Raw genomic sequence first — 18109 nt, 5'->3', positions numbered from 1 at the left:
GTGAAAGCTATATCATTATTCAATCATCATCAAGAAACATGACTACTGGAACACAGCTTATAGAGCAGATTTTAAAGTTTGGTATGGGTTCCATACCAAATCAGTTCCGTGATTTTTCATTTTTTCTTCTAGTTGCTTCAAGACATTGGAGACCAACAGAAATATCAAGATAATGATTTAGCAGTCATACTCATTTGTTAAATCCTATCATTTCTGTTATACTCCTTCTTTTTAAATAATTTATATACACAGAAGCAATAAATTTCAAAGTACATCACAACAGTTAGTTGAGGAACAGGTTTCAGAGTTTGTATGGGTTACAGTTTGTGGAAGTTAGATTCACTTGTCAATTTGGTCAGGTGAAGGTACCTAATTCTGTTGCTGTGGCCATGAGCCAATGGTACGTGAACCTCATCTGTTCCTGATTACATCTGCAGTCGGCTAGGAGGCGTGCCTGCTGCAATGAATGATGTTTGATTTAATTGGCTGGTGCTTAAATGAGAGAGCTCAATGTAGCACAGCCCAAGCAGCTCAGCATGCCTCATCTCAGCACTCACAGCTCAGCGTAGGCCTTTGGAGATGCAGAAAGAAATCACCCCGGGGAAAGTTATTGGAACCCAGAGGCCTGGAGAGAAGGCCAGCAGACATCACCCTGTGCCTTCCCACGTAAGAAAGAACCTCAGTTGAAAGTTAGCTGCCTTTCTTCTGAAGAACTAATGAAATAAATCCCCCCTTTTTAAAAAGCCAATCCATCTCTGGTGTGTTGCATTTCAGCAGTTAGCAAACTAGAACACAGTTCCACAATTTTAGATTTTCATTTCTAGTTGCTCTAAGGCTAAAAGAAATATCAGTATAATGATTCAGCACTCATACTCATTTGTTAAACCCAACCTTCTCTGTATGACTCCACTATCACCTTTGATCTTTCTCCCACTCTTCAGGGGTTTGGGGCTGTTCCTATTCTAACTTTTTCATGTTGGAAGGAGCTGTCGATAATATGGGATACGGGGATGGAACTAGTTGATGTTTTGGAGAGGCTGACTCCTCTGCATTGCAGGACTTATTTAGTCCAGGGACCCACCTGGAGGTTTTAGGTTTTGGAGAGTTACCCTAGTGCATGGAACCTTTGTAGAATTTTATATAATGTCCTAGGTATTCTTTAGGATTGGCAGGAATGGTTTGGGTTAGGGTTTGGCAATTTACAATAGGTAGCAATGTCTAACTGAAGCATGAGTAAGAGTGACCTCCAGAGTAGCCTCTTGACTCTATTTGAATTCTCTCAGCCACTAATACCTTATTTGTTACACTTCTTTTCCCCCATTTGGTCAAGATGGTATTGTTGATCCCATGGTGTCAGGGCCAGGCTCATCCCTGGGGGTCATCTCCCATGCTGCCAGGGAGACTTTCACCCCTGGATGTAATGTCCCACGTAGTAGGGAGGGCAATGGTTTCACTTGCAGAGATGAGTTTAAAGAGAGTGAGGCCACATCTGAGCAACAAAAGAGGTCCTCTGGAGGTAACTCTTAGGCATACCTGTAGGTAGGCTAAGCTTCTCTGCTATATACATAAGCTTCACAAGAGTAAGTAAGCCTCAAGATCAAGGGCCTGGCCTATTATTGATTTGGGTGTCCCTAATGTTTGGCACGGTATCTAGGGTTTACCTGGTGGTAAAAATTAATAGTTCCACATTATTTTTCCCATCTCTCAAGGGACTTTGCCAATTCTTGTCAATTATCTGCTTAATATCCTCTGGGATATATCCATGCATTACATTAAGCTTTACAGGATTAAAGGCCCTCATTCTTACTCTGGACTCCCTGTGTTTGTAATGATCTATGGGTTGAGTTAGATTATGTCCTACCAAAAATTTAGGTTCTGGACATAATAAAACTTTCTTCCTTTGGTCTCAAAGAGTAGGTAAAATTCTAAAATACAGGCAATATCTTCCTTATCCCTGTGTTCTGAATTACCTTAATCCCAACCTGACTGGCTTCATTCTTATCTCTAAATACCAGGCTATACATATATAAAACAGCCCCTCAAAATCCAGAAATAACAATTACTACTTCAGACTAAATGTGACTACAGAGCACTGATTCTTTACCTGGCAATATTAAAGCAGATGCTTTAGCAAAAAGTTATGGTCTCAAGCCAACACCTCACAAGGCTGCTGAATGGTTGCAAAGAAAAACAGGACACCATGTACCAGAATCTGTGGAGACTGGGACAGCAATTCCAGTTGCTCATCACCAGACAAACAACTGAAAGAAGTCATGGATACCTGCCCCTCCTGTTTGCTGTGATACCCAAGAATGCTTCTTCATCAGTGTGGTCATATCAGCCACGAGCAGGTTCCAGTCACCAGGTGGCAGGTAAATTTAATGAGGCCTCTTCTTTTATCTGGAGGTGTAAAAAGGTGCTTTTACAGCCAAAGATATGGCCACTGGTCTGTTGCTGACCTTCCCAGTAAGGAAAGTTAACCAAAGAGCTACAATACGTAGCTTAGAAAAGCTCAGTGCATTCTTTGGGATCGCCACACACATGGACAGTGACAGCGGTCCTCTTCCAGAAACAAATCCAAGCCTGGGCTGCTAAACATGCTGTCTTATGGACATTTCATTTGCCTTACAACCCCACAGAATGGGGTTAATTGAAAGGATGAATGGACTTTTAAAAGAGACATTAAAAGGTGATAAGCAGTCTCTGCAGTGGTGGATGCCCTGGTTGTATCCAGCCCTCGCTGGCCTTGGTTCATGGCCGAGCGGTGCCCCAACACTTGCTGAACTGGTAATGGTGGCCCATCAGCACTACAGCCACAACGAGGTAATGAAAAGAACATGCTCTTGCCTGTGCCAAAATAAGGTCAATTGGCCATGGTCCTGGCCATTGTAGCCCTAGGTCCCTGGAGTATTGGGGCTGCCCAAAATTTAAGTATTAGTCCACAGTTTATCCACAAAATGCCAAAAGTTGTATATGTGACCAACCCGTGACTTCCCAAACTCCAAGGCACAGTATGTATGACTCTGGGAAAGATGAGGCCTAGATATTAAAGCTAGTCAGGATGAAGGAATGAAAGATACCAACATAGATGCGCAAACCATAAGTTAACATCGAGGAATGTTTGGGAGGTTGGTGAATGATGGAGTTGAGGTGGAGAATAGGGTTTCATAGCTTGATAGGAGTCTCAAAAAGAAGAAATTGTGGGGGAGTGAAGGAATGGGAATAGCAGTGGGGAGCTATGAGAAGTCTATCCTCCTGTCTTCTGCATTCTTTCCATCCCCATAAACTTCCTGATCCTGTAAGTTTCTTCTCAGGAAACAGTGTCCCCTAAGGCAAGGACAATCTCTGTTTTATTCATTGTTTATGTTTATACCACTACTGCAATAAAATCTCAGTCTAACTGTAGGTTTCATCATTCATTTTGCTGATCCTTTAATTTGGACAGGAGAAAGATATTAGGCAATGGAGTCTTGGACTTTATACCAAAAACATGAGCAACAAAAGAAAAAATAACAGGCATTTCAGAAAGAGGAAAAGAAAAAAAGAGAGGCAAAATTCATCAGTGAGAGCCCCCAATCTTGGGGTGTGTTCATATGAAACTTAACCCCACAAAGGATAGGTCAAGCCTACTTAAAATTTAGGCCTAAGAGTCATCCCCAAGAGAGCCTCTTTTGTTGCTCAGATGTGGCCTCTCTCCCCAGCCAACACGACAAGCAGTCTCACCACCCTCTCCCTCTCTACGTGGAACATGACTCTCAGGGGTGTGGACCTTCCTGTCAAAGTGGGACAGAAATCCTAGAATGAGCTGAGAGTCAGCAACAAGGGATTGAGAAAAACCCTAGAATGAGCTGAGACTCAACATCAAGAGATTGAGAAAAACTTCTCGATCAAAAGGGGGAAGAGTGAAATGAGACAAAATAAAGTGTCATTGGCTGAGAGATTCCAAACAGAGTCGAGAGGTTATCCTGGAGGTTACTCTTATGCATTAAATAGATATTACCTTGTTAGTCAAGATGTAATGGAGAGGCTGGAGAGAACTGCCTGAAAATGTAGAGCTGTGTTCCAGTAGCCATGTTTATTAAAGATGATTGTATAATGATATACCTTCACAATGTGACTGTGATTGTGAAAACCTGGTGTCTGATGCTCCTTTTATCTACCTTATCAACAGACGAGTAAAACATATGGAATAAAAATAAATAATAGGGGGAACAAATGTTAAAATAAACTTAGATTGAAATGCTAGTTATTAATGAAAGGGAGGGGTAAGGGGTATGAATTTTTTTCTGTTGTCTTTTTCTTTTTCTGAATTGATGCAAATATTCTAAGAAATGATCATGATGATGAATATGCAACTTCGTGATATTGTGAATTACTGATTATATATGTAGAATGGAATGATCACATGTTAAGAATGTTTGTGTTTCTTTCTCATCATTTTTTAAAAAAAATTTAAAAATAAAAAAAATTCATCAGTGAAATAATTCAAGAAAACTCTCCAAAACTGAAGAATGAAAGTTTCTAGATGAATAAACTTACCCAATGTCTAATGCAATGCATGAAGCTGTATTTGGCCAAGAGATAGTTCTGTGAAAGTTCAGAAAACGTGTGGACAAAAAAGAAAACCCTAAAAATTTTCAAAGGGGAAAAAGCAGGTCATAAATGAAGCATCAGGAATCAGAGTCTTTTCTACAGCAATTCTGAAAGTTAGAAGTCAAGGAAAAAGGCCTCCAAAATTTATGAAAGAAATAATTTCCAACCTAGAAATCTATATCCACTTGTCAATCAAGTATGAAAATGGAAAGACATTTCATACTAGTAAGAACTCAAATTTTTTTTACCTCCTGTGGTTGACATATGGTTTGCAGCCCAGATCTTCATAGGAGTGAAGGACTTATTTCCTCCAGTTACTGGGAGTGCTGACAGCAGAAAACCATCAATTTTCAACCCTTTCTATGACTTGCCACAGCTGAAAGGAGCTGTCTCATCCATGCTCACTTCCCCTTTCTGGGACCTCCTGCATTCCATTACTGCTCAATAAGGGTCCCCTTCCCCTAAAATCAGGACAGCACTAAAGCATCACCCAGTACAGTTTTTATAAATATTTGCAAAATATACCTTATTCCTTTTCCCCAAAAGTGAACTTGTTTTGTCACATTGTAAACATGTTGCTCTTTATAAAAGTCATAAGCATGTTTATGTAAAATTTGTTTTTGGATATATATATATATATTTTTTTTTTTCCTTGACATGGGCAGGCACTGGGAATCGAACCCAGGTCCTCTGGCATGGCAGGCAAGCGTTCTTGCCTGCTGAGCCACCGTGGCCTGCCCTGGATATATTTTTGAGAAAATATTTTTAAAGGTGGAAAATGTGCTTTTACCTGGATATCAAGTAAACAGATTGCATTTGTAAGAAAGCCCACGGAAGTACAAATGAAGATCTATGCTAAGACTACTGGCTGCTGAAACCCATTTCCTAGTAAATGTTTTTGTAGAAATGTTTGACCAGCCATACAGTCTCTGAGCATTGAGCAGAGAATCAGACTCCCATAGTCTCTCATGGAGAAGGCCAAAGTGAGTTAGCTGCACACTGACGCAGATCAGACTGTGAGGTGTTGCTAACCTTGTGCAGATTGGAGGAAGAAAATTTTGGCTAACAGAGCCACTGACACATTAGCTAGGAGTCTGTAGCAAATGGGACAGAGAGGGACTGGCCTTTCAGATTATGTAAACCTTTTACTTACACCCTCTCTATTAGCTTGTCTCTGCCTAACTTGTTAAAGGAAAATAAATAAAAATGTTGCATTAAACGAGTGTGGTTTCTTCAGTAATTCTCTCAGTATTGCCTACTCTTTGACATCCTGAACCGAAGGGTCTTATGTTTAACCTTGAGTTAATAAACATCAGCTTCAGAACGGCCCAGGGCCAGCTGAGGCCATCACTGAGATTTCATCATAGCTCTATTTCTCCCTCTTCTCAATCCTGCTTCTTTTTCTCCCTTCCGTAGGTACTGATTATAAGAGTATTCACTAGCAAAATCATTGTTCATCAATCTTCATCTCAGTCTGCTTCCTGGGGAATTCAACCTGTGACATCTCACTTCAACCATATCTCAGGAAGCTCTGTCAAAATGAGGGTCTAAATAAAAAAATGGGGAGGCCATGACCCAGGAAAGAGGAAAACTATCATGAAAGAAGAGCAAAGGGAATCTCGAGGATAGTGGTGAAGGGAGATCTAATGATGACAACTGTGCAGCAAACAGAATGCAGCTCTTCTACATGGAAATAGTTCTATAGATTACAGAAGATACGTCAAGAAAATGACACTGATAGAATAACTGAAACTATTGATCAGGTTGAGAGGAGATTTGGACAAATGACAAAGAATATAGAGTTGAATTTATAAGCATCTAAAAATAATCTATTAAAAAACAAGGCAAATAAATCTAGGGAAAACAAAAAAATTGTACAGGGAAGGTAATCACACGTTGTTATATGACTCCTTCATCCAGATCCAAGAATTTTGCCACATCTGCTCCATCATTCTCTATTTATCTTTCATACACTTTTGAAACCTAGTTAATTGACTTTTATTTTGTAGTATAAGATGTTTAGAAATGATTTTTAAAATTTCAATACACTTTTAACAATTCAAAACTGTTTTGTGAGAAAGCACCATACCAAATAAAGTACATTCATAAGAAACAATGTAAAATGATTCAATAATCACAATATTAGCAAATTATGAAATTCAGAAACTTTTAACTTCTTATCTAAATCAAGTGTCTCAAAATGTCTTTGCAGGCTGTATGGGAAACAAAAAATAGTGAAGCTGTTTGATATAAGAAAAGAGGGAGTACATTGGACTATGGCAAACTGGGCAATAAGGGCCCAATCTAAGGCTTTTCAAATTCAAAAAGTTTTGAAATATTATGCCTACCAAATTAAACACAATTGTAGTCCAAACTGGCCTGGATAGACTGACAATTTGCAACTCTAGTCTAAATGAATTTCTAGCAGTATATGTACTTCATACTGAAAATGGCAGGCAAACCAGCACTTCTTTAACAAATAAACCTTAACCCAATATAGGGGGTGGATAATGAAAAAATAAAACTTCAGGGTGCATGGGTGGTTCAGTGGTAGAATGCTTGCCTGCCATACAGGAGACACAGGTTTGATTACCAGCCCACGTGCCCATACAAACAAAAAAACGTCAATGTAATTTGAACTTTGAATTTATCAACTTAGTTAGTTATGTGGATAAATCCTTAAAACATCTGGTTAAAAGATGAAATTTTTAGTTAAAACATACCCTTTTCAAATTGATTTGGGAAAATTATGCCTGAGTTAATCAAAACTAAATGAAATTTCATTGTTTTGCCAAGAGAAATTCACACACTATAGTACGTTATTGCTTACTAAGAAATATTTATGTGAAAAAATAAAGTATTGGTTTTTGTTCTAGTTTGCTAGCTGCCAGAATGCAATACACCAGAAACAGAATGACTTTTAAAAAGGCGAATTTAATTAGATGCTAGTTTACAGTTCTGAGGCCGAGAAAATGTCTCAATTAAAACAAGTCTATAGAAATGTCCAGTCAAAGGCATCCAGGAAAAGATACTTTGGTTCAAGAAGGCCGATGAAGTTCACGGTTTCTCTCTCAAGTGAGAAGGCATATGGCGAACACAGTCAGAGTATTTCTCTCATCTGGAAGGGCACATGGTGAACACGGCATCATCTGCTGGCTTCTTCTCCTGGCTTCCTGTTTCATGAAACTCCCCAGGAGACATTTTCCTTCTTTATCTCCAAATATTGCTGGTTGTGGACTCTGCTTCTTGTGGTTATGTTGTTCTGCTCTGCTCTCTGAATCTCTTTCTCCAAAATGTTTCCTCTTTTATAGGACTCCAGAAAATTATCAAGACCCACCCAAATGGGTGGAGACATGTCGACACCCAATTCAGTTTAACAACCACTCTTGATTTAATCACATTTCCAGGGAGATGATCTAATTTCAAACATGCAGTATTGAATGGGGTTATTTCTGCCTTTACAAAATGGGATTTAGATTAAAACATGGCTTTTCAAGGGGACATACATCCTTTCAAACCAGCAGTTTCATTAAAGCCATTGTTCATTTCGCCTCAATATATACTTGACATAAGAAAATACTGTATGTTGTATACAGTATACTGTAATTTATTTGACAGTAAATTTTAATATATTTAAAGGATATTTTGTGGATACATTTTAGTAGATTTTGTACTTTAAAGTAGAACCAAAGATTCTGTATGAATACATAAATTGCCAACAATAGTTGTACTGTGTTGGTTGATTATGCTAAAAAGCAGGTATAAAGAAGGTATTACCTTGTATGCCATCAATGACTTCATATTAATTTTTAGAAAGTTTTAAAAATTAAGATGATGGAGGCACAAAAAGGCTATAAAAAGGCATGTTATAATTCATTTTTCTTCATCAGACTAAGAAAAAAATGTTTAAATGTCATTCATAGGAAACAGGTTTCCCCCCCCCAAAAAACCTCAAACACATTAACTCCAAACCTTCACATAATACCCAAATATATTTTCTAGTTTCTTTTTTTAATATTTTAGCCTCAGTCTCTGAAGTTTTGTATAAAAAGCACCAAATCTTGCCACATTCTCCCAATTTTAAAAAATCTAGTAGTTATTGTATAAAACTTTCTCCTTCCCGTAAAATAAAGTGATAATGGAATAAATCTGTTTCATATGTGGCTATTAATATCTGTAACTAAAAAGCCAAAGCTGTGAAGCACTGATTTTGCTAAATCCTAAATGAAGGGCCTAAATAAAGGTAGATGTTCAGCATACCCAGGTGCCACCTAGTACAGTAAGTATGTAAGAAAATGTTAGACGTGGTATCTATCAATTAATGCAATAAGTATTTCATTATTTCCATTTTGTGTGAATTGAAACTTTTCAATTAGGGGAAGTATGTTAGATTTTTTAAAACCTAGTATTTGACAAAATTTTAAAATCTAGTCAAGTCATATATCTTTTCTGCATTTCAGTGCCTACTTTAATTATTAAAAGCACTTACAAAGCAATAGGGATTTCTTTTAGAATCAAAATATGGATTTTACCAATCATAAATATTTCCATGGCAGAATTATTTCCATGGTTGAAAACAAGATTATAGTTCACTATGTATCAAAAAAAGAAATGCATACATTTCTTAAATCAATTCAAAGAAGACATAGCATAGATAGCATATAACAAAGGCTAGGAACTACAAACTTAGTTTATAAATTTTTAATAATATCAATTTTAAGTTTTCATAAATAGTAACAAATAGACAAGATACTGAGTATATTGTATCCCACAAAACAATAACAAAATACTTAACATGATTTAATCCAAATATTGGCTTAAAATGACTAAAATATATTTAAATATATTGGCTTATAGTTGACTGATCCATCACACTGAATTCCAGACTAAATTGGTAGCAATTTAGATATACAATGCTGTTTGCTTGTTCTTCATCATCATAGGATAAAAGTTGCTCTTGTCAGAAACATGCTGGCATAGGATCCAATCAGTTAGCATATTTGTGCAGAAAGCACTCAAATGCATCAGAGATGGCTTGTTTGAAGAGTCCTTTTTAAAAAGATATGCACTAATATGACCTCTTTCTAGTTTCTGGATTTATTTCACAACCAGGCCAGATTTCTTGTAGACTTCAGACTTCTGTTCGTGGAATATAGACAACTTCTTTGGCTTGAATCATTATTAGGCCTGGGTCAACTGGAAGTGAGGAATTTGCTACATGAGTATATTCATCTATGACTCTTTTCTTAAATTATAAAGATTCTTTCTGACGATTTCATAAATATTAAAGATTCTTTGCTCTTTATTAAGTACACAGTTGGACTGACTGCTGCAACTGCTATAACTACTTTTGTTGGTTTAAAGTGTTTGAAGCATTCCATCTTAGAGTTATCTTGTAACAAGAGTCCTTCTGTTGTGGCACTAACAGAAGTTTTATTAGAATTAATGCATTCAGCAGGTTTTTGGAACACAACTTCATCAGTCATATCTAACTTTGAAGTTCTGGAAGCTAGAGTAAGATCATTTAGCTTGTCTGAACTGCTTGCTGGGGAAATGTTTCACAGACTCTTGTCCCATCTTAAATCTGTTTCACAATATTCAAGCATGTGAATAATTTCTTCATAAACTGTCTGTTATAATACTGTTTTTCCTCCAGTTAATTGATTTATTCAGTACACACATAGTCAAGACTGTTGTTTCAGTGTGTAAAAACTGCGGGAATGCAATGTACCAGAAATGGAATGGCATTTAAAAAGGGGAACTTATTAAGTTACAAGTTTACAGTTCTAAGGCTGTGAAAATGTCCAAACTAAGGCAAGACTATAAAAATGTCCAAACTAAGCCATCCGGGGAAAGATACCTTGGTTCAAGAAGGTCAGTGATGTTCAGGGTTTCTCTCTCACCTGGAAAGGCACATGGCGAAGTCTGCTAGCTCTCTCTATAGACTTCTTCAATGGCTTCCCAGAGGGTGTTTTCTTTATGCATCTCCAAAGGTCTCTGGCTGTGTGTTGTTTCCGGTGGCTCTAAAGCAAAATGATTCCCTCTTAATGGGCTCCAGTAAACAACTCTAACTTGAATGGGTGGTGACACACATCCCTGGAAACTACCTAATCAAAAGGTACCACTCACAATTGGGTCGGTCACATTTCCACGGAATAACCAAAAAGGTCCCACCCAGTAACACTGAATGAGGATTAAGGGACACAGCTTTTCTGGGGCACCTAATAGCTTCAAACCAGCCCAACCATGGGCCAAGACAAACAGGGAACCAATGGTATGGGCTTAAGCCAGTTGGATACTGCTTAAGGAAGCCATATGCTCTCCTATGAATAGTGTGGTTATTCCTAGAGGTACATAACCTTCCCTTTCTAGCCAGGGCAAGAGAGCTGCAGATTCTAAAACAAGTTTTCCTCCCATCACAAAAAAGATCAGACATGTTTTTTTACGTTGGACTTTACTTGATCTTTGTGTTTCCTGCAGCCATACTAAGAATTTTCTAACAACAAAGAAGCCATTTGGGCTTCTTTAATCAAAGCATGGGCCGTTATTATTCATCGCCTCCTGTACTGATGATCTCCTGTTCCAGCAAGATGAATACCTACCTGTCTCTATTTGCTGCTTCATTCTTTAGGCACAGTAAATTGGAACCTTGCAATAACAGATTCAGCTGGCATGATATCAGGCATGTAGTGGGCCATAGGGGAAACAAAGTGTCCATCTGGTATCTTACAGTCTGACTGTTCTTCAATCTTATCAGTATATACTGGATAATCACTTGAAACCAGATTCTGGCATCTTCCTTGATTTCTAATCATTTTTCTGAATTCAAATAGCCTTTTGAGGTCCTCTGGCCTTGCCCATCCTCTGAGAAGTTTTGTGAGAAGTCTCCAGTATAGAATATCTAACTTGTTCACACCCATTAGTAGCAATCAAACATTCACTGGCTGCCAGGTGGGTGCCTGCTGTCTAGCCTGCCAAGTCTCCCAGCGATCTGGCTCCCAGGATTCACCGCACTCGCTTTCCCTAGGAGCCCCACTGGTAGCTGCTATGCCCATTCAATAACCGAGGCAGCGAGAGAGGCCACAGACATTGAGCCTGAGGGAATCGGACGCTTGGACACGCCCCTTCCTTCGTGGACTTTTTAAAGTATTGTTTTCTTCAGCTTAGTGGTGGTTTTTTGGGGAGACCTTTCATCAGGAGAAAAGCTTCAATTCACATTTTTAGACTTTTTGCAATAGTTTTGTATGGATGTGGATTATTTCAAATCATATCATGGACAGAATTCCAAGTATGAGCTGCTCTCATTTGTTAGTCACCCCCTTTCATGGTTTGAGGATTTTTTTTTGTCCTCGGGGAAAGGGGAAATTGTCTTCTTTCTGCTGGTTTCTTAAATTTCCATCAACTCTTCATGTATTTGAGTCTTCCCTAGAAATACTACCTCTTTGAGGTTGCTGCTTCTGGTCCCATATATATATATATATATATATATATATATTTTTTTTTTTTTTACATGGGCAGGCACCGGGAATCGAACCCAGGTCCTTGGGCATGGCAGGTAAGCACTCTTACCTGCTGAGCCACCGTGGCCCGCCCTGGTCCCATATATTTTCAAGTCCCGTCCCTGAAGTCAGGGCTTCTCAACTTGCATTCAGTATTTTGCCATTTATTATTTCACTCTCTTTTTGGAGACTGTGCTTCCTCTAAGCGCTCTACTCCCTTCAGGCCTTTCTCATGAAGTGTTCTTATTTTGCTTTCCTTGCTATCTGTATCCACAGGCTTGTGGTGGTAGCAGGATCTCTGTTGGAAATTTTTTCCCTCTACTTAAGGTAATTTGAAGTTATGGTTTTCTCCTTGCAATGAAGGCATGAGCCTTGTGTAGTTTTTACTTGTTCTCCTTGATTTTATGTTTTTTTTTTTTGAGGGTGAGGGGATGATCTGGAATTAGGCTACTACCATTGCTATCCAGCCCCAGAAGTCTCAACATGCCTTTCATAATAAGATATTTTAACACCTAATTATGATGAAAAATAGTAAAAACTAGCATTATCAATGTAATTGATAAGTATCAGTATCAATGGTTATAAATGATAGTTGAAGTGGGAGTTCTGTTGGGAATGGCAATGAGATGAGCAAGGGAAACTAATATATTGTGTCAGTGGCTTTAGATGGTACCATTAAGTTGAAAGAAAATGCCAAGCAAGAAAATTAAGATGCATTTTCTTTTGGGAATAAGGCAATGAATGCTTGCTATTATTGCTGCTACTGTAAAACATAATATTGGTGATCCAGGCCAAGGCCTTAAGAAAGGGAAAAAGGACAGATTTTATACAAAGATTAGAAAGGAATTAACATCATTATTTGTAGAGAATACAATCATTTAAAAAGAAAGCCTAAAACTCTTCACTACAGTTGTTGAATATAAGATCAAATTTAAAAAATCAATAATTGTCTTATGGCAAGCACTCTTGCCTGTTGAGCCAGCAGCCATTCCTTCTCTACATTCTTCCTTGCTAACAAAATATCAATTTTTTTGCGTCTAACCCCAGGAGATAAATCATGACTTATCTAAACCAATCATGGAAATTCCTTTTTTTTGTACCAGACTCTAATTTTACCAGCACCCCTTGCCACTAGAGATGATTATATGACCCAGACTTGGCCAGTAACGCATAAGAAAACATCTGCTGGGTCATTTTTGGGAAAAAACCTTTCCTTGTTTTTGCAAACAGTTTCATTCCTTTAAGCCTTAGTTTTCTCATGTACAGAACAGGTAATTCATACCTAACTTTCCACAATTGTAAAGATGAAATGAGAATATATGTGACTATCAAAGTGCTCTGTAAATGCTAAGTACAAAGTAAATAAATGCTAGTATTTTAAAATAGGCAAACGATTATGAATGCAAGTATAGAATTGACTGATATAAATGCCCTGAACTGACAGTAAGTTTGAAGACTGCCATTATATACAAGGAAATCCCTTTGCACAATCAAGTCTTTCCATTATTAAAAAACTAAGAGCTACTGCTGAATTTTGCTTCTCATGTAGCACCTTGTCCAGTGATGTGCCAACTAGAGAAGCACCAAGAAAAATTTAAACCTCAGGCAATATATTCTGAGTGATTTGCAGATGGTCATGCCAAAAAATCTAGATGAGGGGCCACAAAACTTTTTCTATAAAATGTCATATAGCGAATATTTAGGGGAAAATAAAGATTTTCAGGCCATACTGTTCTATAACAACTACTTACTCATTATAGTGAGAAAGTAGCCACAGACAATACATAAACAAGTAAATATGACTATATTCCAATAAAACTTTACTTATAAAATGGGCAATGAGCTGATGTGGTCTGCAGGCCATAGTGTGCCAACCCCTTAAGAGATCAAAATCCAAGTCTAAAATGAACTTGTCTCATAGGAATCATGTCTTGGGATAAGCCCAGTCAGCTTTCTAGCACATAATCACCACCCTATTAATATATACTATGGTTTATTTGTATATTGCTTTAGTTTTACAAAGCACATCCATAACCATTTAACACATTATGTTCTCTATTAGGTAAGAAGAGTAGTTGTACTGATCAGAAAAAGGTTTAAGGGAATTGTTCAAGGACATACAAATACCAAGAAGCAAAATCCACATTTCCAAGATGCCAGTTTAGTGCTTTTTAATAACACATGATTAGAAACCTTAATTCTACTCCACTGTACTTAGCTTCACTATTACTCTATTATCTTTTCTTATTCATACTTCAGTGGAATTGTCTACATTTTCAAAGTCCTTGTATTTTTCTCCTCAAATACAGTTTTTAGCCTCAAATTGAAAATTTTATTTTGATGGTGTCGAGTATAAAAAGTATGCTTTGACACATGCATATAAAAAGACATGCTAAGGGAAATTGGTAATAAAAAGCACAAGAGCTGAAAGAAAATTGTAGACTTAAATTTTTCTTTCAAAGCAAATTCTAGTTATTCAAAGGGAGAAAAACACACTTTCAATTTCGGTCTGAGAATAAAAGGAGAGAGACAGGATACAGATCAAATACAGTCCCCCATTAGAGGACTATGCATTTAACAGATTTTAATCCACATGAATTATCAAGTTTCCTCTGTGAAACCTGGACTTCTATGATACTCTTTAGTAGACTATTTCAAAATTCTAGAGGGGATGCCTACCAAGTAATGTTAGACATGATTTAAAACTTCCAGAATTCCAAAACTAAATGTAAAGGTTTGAACGTACACATTCTGTAAAATAGGGTAAGACTTACCTTGGAGGCTTGTTTTGAGGCTTGACAATATTGCATACAAAGAAAGTAACACAGTATACATAGCAAGGTCTCATTAAACATAATTATTTAATAAATGTTGCACTTATAAAGAAAAATAAAACCTATTTTATTTTACTTCATGAACCATTAATTAGCAGCTAAACAAGCCAAAGTAAACCTCCATGTCTAGCTTTCATTTATCCATCTAACTGACAGTAAATGGCAGGTCCTAGGCAAGGTTATGAAGTTCAAACAGTTCTCTTTGATCTGTTCAGCTATTCCCTCTCCCTTCAGTGCTCTTCTGTGTCACTATCCTTTCTGAATCTGAATGAAACCCTTCAGCTCCCTACATTTTCTCCCAGATATCAAAAAAGTTAAAGATCTTCATCAAATTGGAGTAAGATTTAGTTTCTATATTCTACCTCTTTCAGATCTTGATTTTTTAGAAAATAGATCCTAACTGGAAAAAAGATCTTTTGTGTCTTAAAGGAATTTCAGAAATCACAAGATCAAAGAATAAGAGGTTGACTTGACAAGTTGTAGCTGCTGGCAAGGGGCTTCTGTAGTTTGAACATATTCTAAAAATTGCCATTGTTTTAGTCATAATATTTATTTTTAAATTCCAAATAATACTAAAGGAGGGTGTGATTAAAATATATACATATATATTAGAAGAGAGTGTAAATTAAAAAAACCTAGAGAAACATTGCTCTAGAATTTTATGAAACATAAAGCTGTCATCCTTCATCTCTATTTTGCGGTGCCTTACTATAAAAATACAGATGGCACAGCTTTTATATAGCTTTAACAACTTGATTATAAATTGTATTCAAAAGTAATTTATTTGGATTTTCTGTATCCTTTAATGAATTGCAAATATATTAACAGAAAAGACACCCCCCACCCCAACTGTACAATTTCTGAAATGTCAGGAAAAGCAAAAAGACATAAAATTTACATTTTTCAATGTGAACAGAACATACACATCACACCCACCCACACTTACATTTCCCAGGTTTTCACAAAGAAAATGTGTCACCATATTTCTCAGTGAAGACTCATACTATACTCTGGCTAATCAGAGACTTCCAAACATTTTTCTTCAAAAAAGAGCATTTTTATTAGACTAAATACTGGTTATCACTGAGTTTTTGTTTAAGGTACAACAGCAGCATGGTTCAAATGTTACTTGCAGTTCTTAGAAAAATTAAAAATTTTAAGTAATGAAATACAGAAAAAGTAGGGACCACCTTTCATTATTTTGAGTACCACTGTTCTCTTGAAAAAATATTTTCAACTTTCTAAAATCCCCGAGTTAAGAATAAATTCCAAGGGGGAAAAATCCAATGCCACAACGTAACTTCTCAACAAAATTGTGTGTTTATATACTGTATATGTGTGAAAAACTTAAGACAGAAAAAAAGTATGTGAAAGTACCCAGTACTTTTAATCTCCTTTAAAGTAACTTCTGAAATTTGAAGCCAACATTTTGCTTGATTAAAATGTATTTCCTCTTTTGGTTGGTTGATCCCCATCATATGCAAAACAAATAAAATAGCTAGAAAGAGTTACTAGGTCCCAATAAGGGTCTCGACACCTAAATGATTTTGAAAGTAGGTGTGAGGAAAAGAGCCTGGGCCAAGATTGGACTGACAGTGTCCCTTAGTCAGCCCCTGCTACAGTGTGCCACCCACAATTATCCTTCTACCCTTGGTCTTAACATCAGTACCAGAAAGAGTCCCACCTCTGGTTCAGGACATAAATTCCTACTACAAAAAGACAACTAATTATATTTCAGCAAATTATGTTAGGAAATTAGCTTTTTCCAGGCTTTCTAACAGCTTGAAGCTTTCTATGAAATTTTATATTTGGTACTCTTATGCAGTTGGCTTATGATTTTTGTCAATTAAAAAAATAAAAGAATCTGAAATTAAATATTACAGAACTAATGGATAATAAAATGGAATATTTGTTAGAATTAAAGTGATAGCCTTTGGGAATTTTTGTGATATTCATTTACTCCCAACCTTTCCTTTTCCTCATAAATTTTTTTGTTTAGGTAGCACATAAAGACAGATTTAAGTAGGAAATTTTCTTAGTCTCTCTGGTACCCAATACCTAATCTAGAACTCTGATTTGAATTAATTTATAATAGTATTTAATCCATATTCAAATGAAAACATTAACAGCAAATGACAAAATTTTTGAATCTACAAGCTAAAAATGTTTTCACATCTTCTGTGATCCACCTTATTTTCACAGCTTGACTAACAAATACAGGTAACTAGTAGATAAGTTTGTCCTTCATCAAAAAATCCAAAATAATAGCTTCAGGCCTGTTATTCATTAATAAACTATAATCTGTTATATTCTGACATTGGCACTTAATAAAATAAAATGTTAACAACTAAAATTCTCTAAAAATTTCAACACATTACAGTAAAGTACACAATTTAAGTCTGATTAAATCTGTTACTGTCAAATTTCAACAATTCCCATTTTATTATGCATAATTAGATCTTTAAAATTGTGGCCATTCCCCAAAGACACCAACCTATATTATGACTTAAACTCAGGAGAGGACATACATCTCCTTCATTAGAGGAGGTTTTTTTTTTTAGCTAAAAGCTTTCAATATCCTACATCCAATCACTCTCAGGAAACATTTTGGTGACCCACACTACTGAAAATAATAAAAACAGAGAGCTGAAAAGAATGGATATGACTTTAGCCAAAGGCAACCCACACATGTTTGCACCCTGCTTACACACTTAGAAAAGTCAAAGGATAATGTATTGAACAAATATAGATTCAAGTTTATGGTACAATTCTGATTGTATTAAGGCTTTCACTATCATGATCTATTAAAGTCTTTCCACTTTAGTGTTCCGATACTGATTCTTATGGTGAACTTAAATGGTTATTAAGGGCCTTGTTTTGGTTTTTCAGTGGTCAGCCACTCTATTATCTCTAAATGTTAAAGGTGATCCCACAGAGCTCAAAAGAGATGAGGCAATATCTTAAGGAACAAAGTTTGCAATACCAAGACAACAATGATCAACACTTTGAAGCAAGATGAATAAATTAAAATTCTTGGTTAGACATTAAAGCATCCTTGCCAAGAATAAGTGTACACTGTATGGAGGGATATTTATTCCTACACTCAAGTCCCAATATACCCATGACATTTGTTTATAGGAGACACTGCAAGTTTAAGGTAATTTATATTCCTTGGCAATCAAG

At 36.6% G+C, this 18109-nt stretch overlaps 1 pseudogene; it reads right to left on the bottom strand.

Annotated features, from left to right (window-relative positions):
- Positions 1-9369: 9369 nt before the first annotated feature.
- On the bottom strand, positions 9370-12048 carry LOC143685845 (protein ABHD18-like; annotated as a pseudogene).
- Between the last annotated feature and the right edge of the window lie 6061 nt (positions 12049-18109).

Source organism: Tamandua tetradactyla, chromosome 6 (assembly GCF_023851605.1).
Source record: "Tamandua tetradactyla isolate mTamTet1 chromosome 6, mTamTet1.pri, whole genome shotgun sequence".
Taxonomy (NCBI): Eukaryota; Metazoa; Chordata; class Mammalia; order Pilosa; family Myrmecophagidae; genus Tamandua; species Tamandua tetradactyla.
Note: the sequence above shows the minus strand (reverse complement) of the source record. Positions and strands in the feature narration are given on the sequence as shown.